This window comes from Centruroides vittatus, unplaced genomic scaffold (genome assembly GCF_030686945.1).
Source record: "Centruroides vittatus isolate TY-2023 unplaced genomic scaffold, ASM3068694v2 contig_877, whole genome shotgun sequence".
NCBI lineage: Eukaryota > Metazoa > Arthropoda > Arachnida > Scorpiones > Buthidae > Centruroides > Centruroides vittatus.
Window position 1 is genome coordinate 594,537 of NW_027122569.1, and position 15,292 is coordinate 609,828.

Here is a 15,292-nt window from a genome sequence, read left to right on the forward strand (position 1 = left end):
TGATACCCACTTTTACGTGAAAGGCCATATAAATGTATGAGATTCGAATTCATTTCGGGCTTCTTAACATAAAAACAACCGCAAGGGGTGCACTTTTATGTAAATTTGGTCGATAATAAATTAAAAATGGGCATAAATTATGAAAATTACAATACAATCTCAATAAAGAATCAGTTTAATCCATAGATTATGAAAAAGTAGGGCATATAGAGCCCATAAATGTAGATTTCCCACGGTATGCTTAAGTATTCTACGAGCCTTAAGCTAATGGAATTTATGCTGTTATGGGCTGTAGAAATTATTTAGAAAATGTACTTTTACTAAATATACGAATTTAACTTTGACTCCATAAAGGCAAAATAGGCCTATAACTTATACGTATATTTATAGACGTTAACAGAGGAAAAAAAATCCTAACGTAACATGGGAGAATTAACCGAGAAAAATCGATGGTTATGCCATTTTTATACAGGAGACAAAGACACGGAAATGCAATTAAAAGGTATTAAAACGATTCCTAGCGTAGGTGTTAAAAAATGGGATCAAAGACATTGTGGCACCATCGAAAATCGAAAATAATACTAAGAGAAATCTGTAGAAATATTGGATTAAAACTTAATTGTACACGTCAGAAAACTCGCTAAAATCGTTCTCTAGTGATTTATGAGTACGTTTATTCTATGAGCAAAGGTATTTTGTGTATAAGAAGTGTTCTATGGGGCACGAGAAGAATTTATATAGACAATAATTCATAAATTAATAATAAAACTTCACAAATACATAAACGAATTATGAGACATTAATGAAATTGTTGATAGGCTAACATAGAAAATGTGCCACATAAAAATATGAATATAATGGACATTGCTCATGATGTCCTTACTTCTTTGGATATAGGAGGAGGCCCATAGTTTTATGGACATGGCTCGTGGCGTCATTATTTCTTTGAATATAGAAGTCTATAGTTCTATAGACACGAGAGCATAGAGGTACGAGCCTTTGGAGGAAAGTATAAGGAGTTAGAGATAAATAATGGTAAATGGATGGTCCATTTCAAGATTAGGAAGATTAAAATTCGGTTTATTTATGATTAATTCGTGAAGAGTCGGAAATTGAGAGACGATAGGAAGAGCTGCTGATAATATTCCTACATAATAGCATCGTACGATGAGAAAATGCAAACAGGATGTCGTGATAAATGAACTTTAAATGTAAAATAGATATAAAATTGATGACCATGACACTAAAGAATAGATAATTAGCATTAAATTTAAACGCTATTAACTAAGTTTTCTTAAATGTTAACTTTATTTTTATGGAAAAAAATAATCATTTATTTATCAGAAAGTATGTAAGATAACATTTTTCGGGAAATAATAAGGAAAGGTTGCTATCAGAACAAAGGCACTTGATACATTTGTGATTATATTTATTAACAACCGAAATATTCCCAAAAATAATGTAATTTTTCCATTAAAAAAATGAAAATTATGTTTATTCAAGACATTTTAGAAAGAATAAATGCCTCATACAAATACAAGAACAGAAATTATCTCTTCTTTGGAATGTTTCTGTTGCATGCCTTTGAAATATGCCTATACGTGTTTCTTATGTAATATGAATGCTTCCTATGCAGCTGCCTTCACGTGATATTCCTCTGTAGTATGCTTCCTGTCATAAAATACGCTTCTACAATATGACATGCTTTAATGGCATATACATGAAGTGTGTTATAGAAGTGTCTTATGTAACATGTTTCTACGGCATGTACTGTTCCATTATTGGAGTGTGTATCTTAAGTGGTATCGTTTATATTCACATACAAGCATATATTTTATGTAAAACTATGCTTTGAATTCTATAAAGTACATCATATATGAGGCATACTATAGACATACACGTCACGTGTATGCTATGGAAAATTTGAATGTCTACTGAAATGATACGTTATAAACTATAATTATTTATGATTACGGACGTCAAACGATAACATAAATCTCCATTAGCGATAAACATTTCTCATAGAAAATTTGAATTCGTACGAAAAAATATAAACATCCGTTCTAAAAATTACATTAATCTTTAAACAAAAATGTATTATTATCGTGAAAAGTCCAACGCCTACGTCGAAAACTTCTCAACCGGTAGTTCGCGGCTCCTAAACCGTATTGACTTATAATGGGCCATATTAATAGATTGAGAGATGCGTGAAAAACACTATAGAAAATTCATTATCGTATTTTAACACGTGAAAACGTGGAAAAATGAATTACATAACGATTATTTTATAGAAAATTAAGTAAAAAATCGCAAAATATATGAAAATTCGTTCCAAAAGAGGGTCATTTATCAATTAAGTTTAATATAATTCTTTTAACTCGTCATCGATTGGTTATTTTTGTTGTTGTTTAAGGATTACCGCCAATCAGTGTTCGTGTCTCTTCCATTTTGTTTTCAACTTACAGAACAGGAAATGGAGAAGAGAAAGATAAAAATAAATAACTTTTATCATCTCCAATAACTTCTTTTTTGTCTCTTTCTTTCTTTACGTTTATATTTTTCTTATTTTTCTTCTATACCCACCTTATTTTCTGCTGAAAAGTTTTTTCCTTTCGTTCTATTTCAAACTGTCGATAGCGCAGCTGTCTGCAACTTGTTATTTATAATTAATAGCCCAAATATTTCCCAAAAAATAATCATTAATAGAGAAAATATTGTTCGGAAATTTTTATTAATAATCTAAATGTCTCTAAAAATATTAATAGTTTCGAATTTCTTAAAAATATAAAATTAACACTAGCCGAGACATGCAACAAAAATAATTAATAATAGCCCAAATCTTTCCCAAAAGTAATTACGTACAGCGGAAACATAATTATACTTATTAATAATTAAAATATTTATAATTATCCCAAAAATAACCCAAATTCATTTAAAAATATTAATTTATAACAGCCAAATATATTATTTATAAACTAAAATTTTGCCCATAAGCACAATTAAATGCTCAATATTAAAAAAAGAATAATCAAGGCTAGCCCAAATATCGCCAAAAATTTATATAAAAATGACCAAAATTTTTTATTAATTCCCCAAATTTTCTCCAAAAATAACTAATAATAGCCCGAAATAATCGAAATATTTTTAAAATAAACTAAATTTTTCTCAAAAAGTAACGCTAATAGCCCAAATTACGCTGTAAAATATTAATAAATAGGGCAAAATTTAAAAAAATATTATTTATAACCTAAATATTTTTTAATAGACATAATTAAGAATCTAATAATACTCAAAATAATCCTAAATAACACCATTAATTAATTAAAAATAATCATTATTAGGATGCCAAATTATCATATAAAATAATAAATAATAGCCCAATTTTAAAAATTTCGATTTTTAATAGCCCAAATAGCTTAAAAATAATTATAAATAACACAGAATTTTCAATAAACATTATTAATAGCCTAAATTTTTCTTAAAAATAATTAAAAATACAAAATTTCTTCGTTGAAGAAGTAATTATTAAAGTACATTCGCCAAAAGTATTATAAAAGGCCAAATTATTTTACAAAAAATAATTATTAATAGCCCAAATATTTCCCAATAATATTTTTTTTAAATAATAGTAATAATCTAAATGAACAATGGCGATCGATGAATACTTCATTTATAAAAATTTTATAATAAAAAAATTAATTTTACTGAAGATTTAAAAAAGAAAAAAATTAAAACAATATTCTTTTACAAACCGCTACAACCTTTTAAGTTACGGAGCAGAAAAGCATCATTAACTTCTTGAGTATTTTTTTTTTTCTAGAGAAATAATCTAAAAAGTATTGAAGATAAGAATTTTATCTCTTGGAAATTTTTTTTATTTTATTTTTTTGAACTTTTCTACTAGAAAATTCGGATATTTTTTGGAGTTTTTCGAGTAGAAAAATCCGAATTTTTTGAAGTTATTCTACTAGAAAGGTTCGAATATTTTTGGAAATTTTATAATAGAAAAAAAAATAATCTTGAATATTGTTTTTTTTTAGAATCGCTGTTTTTATATAAAATTTCAATATTTTTTGAGGGGGGAAAATATATTTTCCATTCGCCCGCTCAATCGCTAATTATGAGCCGTTACTGTAGAAATTTATGAACTTTTTTTTTTTTGGAAATTTTTCGATTATCTCATTTAAAATATTCAAATTTTTAATTTATTTTATTCTAAGTTTAAACTTTTAAACTATTTACTACAAAAGAATTAGACTTTTCTGATATGTTATAGTTAAAAGGATTTAAAATAGTACACCTTAATGAATTAATTTTAATTTTTAAAACAATAAATAAAGAATATTTTAAACTACACTTTAAGAATAACTTAGGATTTTTTTTTTTTTTTAGATTTAAGGATAATTGACGATTGTTTTCAGGGATTTTGAGGATAAAATTATTTAAAGACTTTTCACATTGCCAGATAATTAAGAATTTTTTTTTTCCAGCAGATTTTACGGATAAACAGGAACATTTTTCAACAGATTTTAAGCATAAACCAGAATATTTTTCAGCAGATTTTAAAGCTAAGTGAAGAAGCAGTAAAGTAAATTTAAATTAATATGCCTCAATGTCCTTAACTTATTATAACCTTGTTTCGTCCACTAGTACGTATCTATTAGCAGGACTTATTAAACTGGCTTTAAGGATACTGCAACTCAGTTTCACAGATTATAAAATTATTGTTTTATTTAGTTTATTAAACAATTAAATAAAACAATAATTTTATAATCTGTGAAACTGAGTTGCAGTATCCTTAAAGCCAGTTTAATAAGTCCTGCTAATAGATACGTACTAGTGGACGAAACAAGGTTATAAGCAGTAAAGTAGTTTAGGTTTCCAAGATTCATTTTATAAAAAAAATAAAATAAAATAAAAAATAAAAGAAAAAGTTTGGATGTTTTTTAAAAAATTCTCTTTAGAAAATTATTAAAATGTTTAACTTCAGTCGAAAAACGTTTCTTCTGGAATTAAGTCGACAATTTGTTAGTACAAACGAGTAAAAAGGAGGAAATTTTATAGACGTTAAATAATACTAAAACGAACAATAAAAGAGAAAATTGCATTTAAAAACAAATATAGATCGATTTTCATCCAGGAATTACAAACGATCTGTTTAATTAACTAACTAAAATGTAATTAAAATTTTACATTTTCTCCTTTTCTATCTTATCATCCGGATGCTCTCTAATATATATTTCAGTCCATTTGATTATAATTAACTTTATTAAATTTTTTTTCGTGTGAATTTCCTAAAAAAATCTTATTTATTTACTTATTTTCTAATGAATAAATATTAAAAATTTTATATTTAATTTTATTTAATTTTATAATTTTATATATTATATATATTATTTTATATTAAATTTTATAATTTAATTTTATATCATTTTTAATTTTAAAATGATTAATTCTTGAGTTTTTAATTATTTTTTTTAATTCCAGAATTTTATTTCTTATAAATTCCTAAATATTTTTAATCTAAAATTTTAGGAAAAACACTTAAAAACACCAGGAAAAGTTTAAAGAAATAATCGATTTTAAATGTTTATAGAATTTAAAAATAATCTAGAATCGAATCAATGAATTCAAATATGTTCTGGATTTTTAAAAAATTCTAGAATTTAGAAAAAAAAATTTTATTTTCGAAAATTTTAAAATGTTCTAGCATTAATTTTGTTTTATTATTAAAATAATTCTACAATATAAAAAAATAATGCTCCAGAACAAAAAAATAATTGAAAATGAATTCTTAATTAATAAATACATTCTTAAAATTTTTAAATAATTTAACAATTTAAAACAAAAGTTCTAGAATTTAAAATGTTTTATTATTAAAAAGAACTAATTCTAGAACTAAAAAAAAATTTACTATACTTTAATATAAATTGAAAGGTTTTGATTGTAAACTTTATTTTTATTTTTAATTCTAGAACGTTTTTCAGACGTTCTAGAATTAAAGTTCTAGAATCTGTGTTCAATTTTTTCAGCTTTTCTAAGCCGAAAATACAGATTTACTTATTCAATTCTTAAATTCATGTTGAAGACTTTCCATTTAAACGTGAGAATATTTTAAAGTGGATGGAATGAGGAAGTAAATTCTAGAAAAAAATTATTTTAAAAAAATCTAAAAAAATGGCGTATAATAAATGTTTTTTTTAATAAAAAAAAATATATATATAATTTTTAATACAAAAAAAGAGTCAGAGAATTTTCAGCACTTAAAAAGAAAAAAAGTAGTGATGCAAATGATGTAATTTGCAAACGTGGAGAGGATCTTGTTAAAGGAAGACATTTGCTTAAGTAATGTTAGTGAGGCTAAACTAGTTTGTGGAATATAAAAATGGCCGAAAGAGAGAGAGGGTCGATCTTAGGTCACGGCAGATATTTTCTCACGTGAGTTTGTCTGTAGTCAACACACGTGAAGTAATCTCTATCAAAATGTATTGACAGAAATGGTGTGGGCACATAAAAGTGTAGGTTGCTTCGTGTCTACTTCCCAGAATGCGATCTTGAGGTAGGCCAAAATGATGTAAAAACCTTCAACCGGCTCAAGGACAAGCTTTATGATAATTTTACCAAAGATCGTTGCTAAATAACTTCGATAAATTATCGATTTGTTTAATATTACATTAACGCTGGAAATCGTTTTCTGTCGATTGATTGTGCGTGCAGATTCTAAGGTTTAAAAAAAAAAAACTTTTATTTTATATTTAAATGCAGAAGTTCAATGTGAAAGTGGTTTTAAAAAATTCCGATATTTCAAGATTATTTTACTTTAATAAGCCTTATATATTTTGCTTTATAACTTATATTACTTTTATTATCTTATCACCGTTATGATGCCTTATTTTACCTTATAACTTGCTTTAGTATAAGGTTTTATTACCTTATACTGAGGTAATAAAACCTTATATTATTATCTTATAACTTTAATAATCCTAATAATCCTAATAAATAACCTTAATAATCCTTTTATATTTTTCAGGATTTTTCGTGAAATGCTAAAATTTCAGCAGTTTAAAAGGCTTTTCTTCTCTAAGTTCAGAAAATTTTATGTCGTAAATATAAAAATAAATTAATAATTGAAGTGAAAATCAATTATTAATTTATTTTCAGGATTTCATACGTGAAAATTTCAATAATATAAGTATAAAATGATAATTAAACTGTTGAAATTTCAGTTATTTATTAAAGGATTTTTTCCCCTTATAAAAATTGCTAAATTTTCAGGATATTTTTCTCTTAATTCTAGATTTTTCAAGGTTTTATTATTTTTTTTTTTAAACTTGAAAACTTATCACCTTAAACAGAAAACATATTGTGTCTGGCTTTTACTTATAATTAAACATTTAAATGCTATTTAAATAGATTAAGAATTATTTTAATTAAATTTATATTGAATTTATATGGTTTATTCCATTAAAATAATCCAATTTTCAAGAAGAATAAACATTTTTTTAGGATTTGTTTTGCATATTTCTAGGCTTTTACAACCTTTCCTATTAATTTATAGCAATTAGACGTTTGTAAAATAGCATAATTATTAATTTTACATGCCAATATATTTCAAGAATTTTATACAATATTATAAAAATATTATTTAAAAATTTTTCTAAATTTCTTTTTAAAATAAATCAAATAATCCAAATTTCAATCAATATTCAGGATTTCTTCTATTAATTTAATACAGTTAAATTTCCAGGATTCGGTTTACTAGAACAATTGAATTTTCAGGATTTAGCTTATTAAAATAATTACATTTTCAGTATTTAATTTTCTAGAATAATTAAATTTTCAGGACTCATCCAATTGGAATAATTAAATTCTCATGAATTGTTAATATTTAAAATCATTTTAGAGTCAAGATTTATTAAAAAGAATAAATTCCAGATTGTACTTTAATTAAAATTTTCTGAATTTATAGGATTTATTTTATTAAAATAATTTAATTTAGAAGAAGTTCAGGATTCATTTTGTAAATCAATCAAATGGATCTAAATCACTCAACACTTTTAATCTCTCTTCTGTTAATTTAATACTGTTAAATGGATCTTTATCAGGATTTAGCTCATTAAATTAATTAAATTTCTAGTAAAATTCAATTAAATTAATTAAGTGTTTATAACTATTTCGCTCTGAAGTCATCTTAAAACGGGAATTTATTAATCTAAAAAACAAAAAAAACAAAAAAAAAGGCATTTTACTCGAATTTCCAAGTTTTTATCGGATTTATTTAAGTGACAGAATTAGACTTACAGGAAAAAAAAAATTCTAGGGAGCTTTTTCTGCGAGAAAGTTCAATTTTATGTAATCTACAATACCTACCCCCATCAATTTCTTCAATATTCCCACAGCACCCCCATCAAGGTATATTTATAGAGATGCTGTGGATAGTGGTGTACAGTATCTTCATATATATACAATTCCTTTAACACTACGTAAAGCTAAGTGCTGTTGAAAAGTTAATAAGGATGGTTTACTAACAAAGAAAAGCTCTATTAATGCACATTACTTTGATAAAATAAAATAATAAACGTATAACGGGATATTTTTTCGTATAAGTAACAAAATTAATTACTACTACTTTTTAAAAAAAATGACAGAATTGCATAATAAACGTCTGAAAACTAAAACTGAAACACTAATTGCAGTAAGCAGTTTCGAAGCTAGTGAAGCCAATTATATTATCGACATAGTCGCGAAACATTCTCATTTAATCACAAAAAATTACACAAAAAAACCTAATAATACCTCATTCTCCAGTTTCTGATCATTAGAAAAAAAAGTTTGATACTTTACCTCACTCGAAGGGTCCATTCTGTGGTAAGCAATCGATTAACAACATTGCCACCTTTCGATCTTTATAGATATTTAAACTTAATCTTGTAATTATTATTTTGTTTTTTTTAATTACTTTTACTTGAAATTAAAGAGTAATAAATACTTTTATTAGAAATTTTTGTTTAAAAAGTAATAATTGCACTTTTCCCCACTTGAAGGGCCCATTCTGTGGTAAGCAATCAATTTACAACGCTGCCACTTTTTGATCTTCAATATTCTATATTTTACCTTATAATAAATGTTTTACTGTATAAAATAATAACAAAAAAATAGTAAATAAATTTTATAAAAAGAGTTTTTATTGTAAGGAGAAATATTTTGTCTATGATATTTGACAATTTATTACATTAAGTATACCGATAATTTTAGAGTGAAAAGGTGAGCGCATCAATTATCACGTGACAAAAGTAAAGAAACGTTTTCTCTTACTTCAAGCTGACGTTTAGGTAAAGAGTAGAGGTCACAGGCATAAAGAATAACAATCGAATGTGTCATCCATTGATCCACACTGTGTGAGTCAGCGTTATATCCAATTGCATTCTCGTTCTTCGCATGCTTACAGATAAACCATATCCTAAACAGGAAAAGAAACATGTCGTCTTTATTAAAAAACGATGCATAAACAAGTCTTCCTTGAAGAGTTCAAAGGAAATTCTTGAAATTTTTTCGACTCTAGATGTTAGTTATATATTTAAGCATTAAAATAGAACCTTGGACTTGTTATTCCAATTAATATCCGACTCGTTTGAGTTAGAGTCAGCATGTGGCTCATATCGAAGGTTAGCCAGGTGCTGAATACCTTAATGACTCACCTGACGCCATAGAGGCATTTCCACCTCGAAGTGGTACACACATATGTGTGTGTGTATACGTGTCGGCTTCTCTCATCTGCACGGATCAACAATAAGTTGCTTTGTTATTATTATACTTTTCTCCCGTTTTTTGCAGAGAAACTGGTTTATGGGTTGCCGCTTTCGAATGCTCGAGTTGAGAAAAAAAAAATGTAGGGGTGAGGTTAGCTATTTCGAATAGACGTTGCTACACTGGTGTGTAATCTTCTACGGTGGATAGAGATAGAGTAACCTTTGACATTTCTCTGCGCCGAATACGTTTGAATGGGATAGGATAAGCTCGTACGGTGTGAACGACCCAAAAATGACTCTCAATCGAAGCGTTTGCTGGATCGTAATTAGATCACAGAGGATGTTAAAAGGTCCAAAGATCGGGTTTTTGTGCTTTCACTTACCAGTTTCTCTGACGTAATCGAGTTAGTTTTATTTATTTTTTACTTTTGTGTAATTCATGAGGTTTACAAGTTCTAATTTTTCGAAATTTTGAATAAATCGTAGGCTGTTTGATGTCGTAAAATACCATGAATGATAGTAGGAATGTAGTAATTATGACGAAAAAGGCGTGGGTCATGGCTCCCAAATTTACAAGTAATGGCATCATAAGATCGCTCTGATAACGTAGTAACAGCATTGTTTCATAACAATAGCAAGACTACGTGGTAATGAATGTTTGACAAAATATGTTTGTGGTAATAAACATACCGCTTAGAGTCTATTATAAGTATATGAACAAAGATCAAAGATCGTGTACAGAAAATGCTGAGAACACGGAGTACTTTGTTTATAATTTTAATGTAAATAGAGAAAAATAGGCCAAAACTAAAGGGGGAAAGAGTAAGGTCTAACTTTAAATTTCTCATAATGAAGTGTCAGAAATTAGTGATAAAAGTTTTTAAATTTTTTCGTAGACTACAACAATAGGCTTTATTTGGCCTTGCACACCCACCCCATAGGCTATTGTTATGTTAACGCTTTAATGCTATTTGAAGGTTTTTAATAATGCTGTAACATTGTAGGTTATACACGAATGCTGGACGAGTATGCCCCGTCTGAAATTTATAGTCCTATGTTAGCTCTGTGTTATAGTTAAGTATATCTGTAAGACTAAGTCATACACGAATGCAGTGAGGAATGGATCTATGTTGAGGTATCTATGCCCCGTCTTAAATTTACAGTACTGTGTTATAGTTAGGCTAAGTGTTTAATTTTATTGTTAGAGCTTTATAATGAGTTTATAAGTCATTATCGTAATTTATGTCTAGTGTCAATACCCTAGAGATGTAAATAAGTTATACACTAGATAATCAGTGTATGATAAATGCCAGTATTCTATGTTAACGGTCTATAGATCTACAATTGTCTATTGAGCAATGCAAGCATAAACAATGGTGTAAATAAGATATAAATCGTACAAATTCTGGAACAATAACATAGAACAATCAATAACCGGTGCCTTAAATCAAGAAGAGAAAAAAAGTACAAGTTATAACAAACAAATACTCATTTTTTTTAAATAACAATTCTACATAAAAATAATTAAACTAGAGCACAATATTTGGACTACAATCAAACAATACTTTCTAAACAAATTTAATGCCTAATTTTTTAAAATGAATAATACATTTTACCCCCTCTCGACGTTAACTTAAAAAAAAACAGCAATACAGATTACCCAGAATGTAGGTCACTCGGACATGTTTACAAATAAAAAATAAAAGGGGGTGACAACACTTAAAGAGAAACGAAGAGATCGACCCCGAAAACATGGTGGATATTTTCGAAAAAATGCCAGAAATCTCCACCAGGTGTCGATTAAATAATGGTAAACACGCGACCTCGACCTAGTAAATGAGGAAAAGAAGAAAGTAAAGTGAAAAGATTAAAAAAATCGAATTAAAAAAAATATATTTTTTGACTTTTTAATCATTATTTTATTGAATTAAATTATTATTTATTTATTTTCTCGTTTAAACGATCGCTTCTTAACCCGGTTTAGTAAATGCCCTTGACATTTACTTCGATATCCACACGTTTATTGTTGACGTGGGAGATCGTACGAAGAAAAGTGGAGGCAGATTCTCCGACGTATGATTAAATTACCACTATTAAATAATTTAAAAACATAATCTGTATTGTCACTTTTAATTCCTAGTATATTTTGTAGTGTCGTGATTCGAGGAAACAATCCCTGTTTTCCTTTATTCGTTGCTTAACAACACACACCAAACTTTCTTTCGGACACTAACTTTATTTATTTTTGGAATTTAATTGTTACGTATTCGATACTTTACGGTTAAAGAATGTTTCGAGTGACGTAAAACGTTTACATTGTTATATTTTAAGGTGCCATTTTGTTACGTGAAACATACTTGGAATTTTCTTTTCTTTTTTTTCGAGTCTGCCATTTAAAAATTCTATCGAAAGTCTCGAGTCACTTGCCATTCATCAGGCAAGTCTCCAAATTTAATTGTACTTTTTTTATTGTTACGAAACACATGTAGAGTTCGTTTGTAGTTACGAAATACACTTTAGTATTAATTATTTTCGAGCTTAAAATTATTAAAGGCGAGTTTTTTGTTGTTGTTGTTGGGGCCCGTGTGTTCTAAACACATACTCTAGTGTATTGCAAGTGTACTCTAGTGTTTCGAAATACTTGTAATTTTGTTGTAAGTCTACGAAACACTATTTGATAGCTGCCTACACTTGTCATTTACAACAGATTTGCAGTAGTTGTAGTTTTATGGTTATGAAACGCGTGTTTTGTACGATACACATTGATATTACACTTGCTGCTTTGTAGTGAAAATGGCGGAAAGGATATCGAATAATCTTGTACGTAACAGTTCAACAAAGTCACGTAACCTATATTAACCATCGAAAAATAAATAATAAACACAAGTCTAGCGGCTGTACTACTGATAGAGTGCGAGGAAACGTACACTATTCTATTATTGGAGTTAGAAAACAGGTCTACCCACCCACAACATCCTGGTATACACTCGAGGGTGTGGTTGGTGTTATGTTACAATTCTTCACCCTAACAATATATATATATATATAAAGGCAGAGTTTCTATTGTTTACTGTGGATACCCTTGGAAAATAAGACAGTAAATAAAATTTGACCTTTTATCTATGACCTTTTCTAGTGTAGACTGTTTAATCGATACTTTATCTGAAGTTTGACTTAACAAAGTAGGTAGTTAATCTGTTTCTGGACTGGTTTATAATTTATAATTAGCAGTATTCAGATGGAGAAACATCGTGGGAACACATTGTACAGTCGGTTTGTTGAGTACATAAACGTAATATTTAAAAAAAAAAAAATAAATAAATACCTGTAACGTGGGTTACATTCTAGAGCAACATCTCTGACCCCGTGTCTTTTAATTATATGTTTCGACTTATTTTTAAAACGTGGTGTCTGAAGGCGTGGGTGGATGATATTTGTAACTGTTGATCCGTATAAAAATACAAACAGAAATAACAATTTTAATTAGATTTAATTACGTTTACGCGGCACAAAAATTTCGGTGTCATTAATGATTTACAGATTTGTCACTCGTTGTATCGGGGTAATCTCCTGTATGGGCATTACACGCTCTCAAGGCTATGTGTTGAGTTCGTTTACGTCAGCCGGTGACATCTGGAAACTGCATAATGTCTATCACACCTTACTAACAGCTTTCCAGATGAAGAACTTGGGAGGTGTTTTTTTTGTGTGTGTGAGAAACCCGCTTGTTGCGCCTTACGAATTAAGGAAAATAGTACGGTTTAATCGTTATAACGAGGTCGTTCTCGTTCGTGATACTTTCTCGATCGTCTAGAAAGGGTTTAATGCGTTCGTTCTATCGGTTAAAGTCCGGAATAGGTGATGTGATGCGGAGAGTAATTTTAGGGTCGTCGACCCTTATTAACTAGCATACTATAAACAATTCGGTTGGAGATGTTCCGCAGGTGTTAAGTTCCTCTATTCGTTATTGTTTAACGTGGCCCTCACCCTGCAACGATATAGGTTAGTTGATGCGTTAACGGTGTTAACTCAGTTCATTTAATGTGACGTAACGTAATATGCAAATCTAGAATCGATACGTAGATACGATCGATCGTCGGCGATCGAAGTCATTACGGGTTATTCACATCACGCTATGGATCATTGTGTTAAGTTATCGCTATAACGAGGTATTACTAAAAATATTGTTCCAATTTTATATCGAATTTCTCGCTTTTTTTAAAAGTCTATGGCCTTGTAACTTGCACTTACGTTTCGTAAACGTACAGTCGCGTAAATCTACGTACACTATTTGTATTATTAAAGCCCATAGTTAGTGTTAAATGAACACTAACACCGTCAACTATAATATAAACCTACACAGAATTAAGAACTAGAACGTGCTCAGAATCTATAACACATCTCAATAGAGAAGTAAAGAATAAAGCTCACGTGACAAATTAGACCCCGAATTTGTTACTATGACGTTACGTAGTTTCACGAGACTAGTTACGTGTTATAAACACGAAATGTTTTAGCTCATGGCTCCGATGGGGGATGAATACGTGTATGCAAATTTATAATTTCTCGTTACAAATTGTGTAGAGCGTGAAAGTAGTTAAGCGACGTCACGATTCTTTGTTCGACACCCTCGAGTATTACAAGCTTGGTGAGGTGACGGTAGGGCCAACACGAATAAAAGAATCACGTGGGCGTATGTGGGCATTCTTAGTGGACAGACCGGAAGTGCTCGGTCACGCGAAACTATTAAAGCATCTCACATTATGTAGGACGTTATCGTCAACTAGGATCTAGAGGGGGGTCTTTGCCTCTTTTGACGTTTTACAGATCGTCGATAACAGTTAAAAAGTATTAATTGACTTAACGTAGAAAGCACACGAGAATATAAGTTTAGTGTTACGATAATAATTAAGGTATTATACGTACAAGAAAACACCTTCACCACCGAACTGAACTCTGATCTTTACGCCAGTAACGCGATACTGTTGTGTTTAACTTGCCACTTTTGTTACTATATTAGTAAAGCGAACGAATTAATCATAATTTTCTCATCACTATAGCTTAAATGATGTAGTCAGGCGTTACTTAAAGGTTACGCGCTATCGAATTTTTCACTTTTTTTTTTTTAACTGTTACGGTAACAATTCCTTTGTTACCGTAACAGTCGATCGCTTTAGAAGTTATTTAACCATTGAGATCGATAGGAGAGAATAGAACGGTTCACTCTTTCATAATTGTATATAAAAGGAAAAAAAAAGCTATCGTAATAACGTGGGTGTTACTTTATTATAGTGTGTTATCGATGCTTATGTAATACCTGAGGCATCTGTCTTCGTGATACTCGAACAAAGTTCTGTGTTATGCGAAGAAAAATTAAATAAAGTGCTAACTTAAACGATTTTAAACTCGGGTAGATAACCTAAAGTGACATTTAAAAGGTCAAGAAGTCACGTAACGATTGAAGTGTTTCGTAAGAGTTATTGGTTAAATGTTTTCGTACAAACAAACGAACGTACTACGCCGTATAATGAGACTTCTTCTTC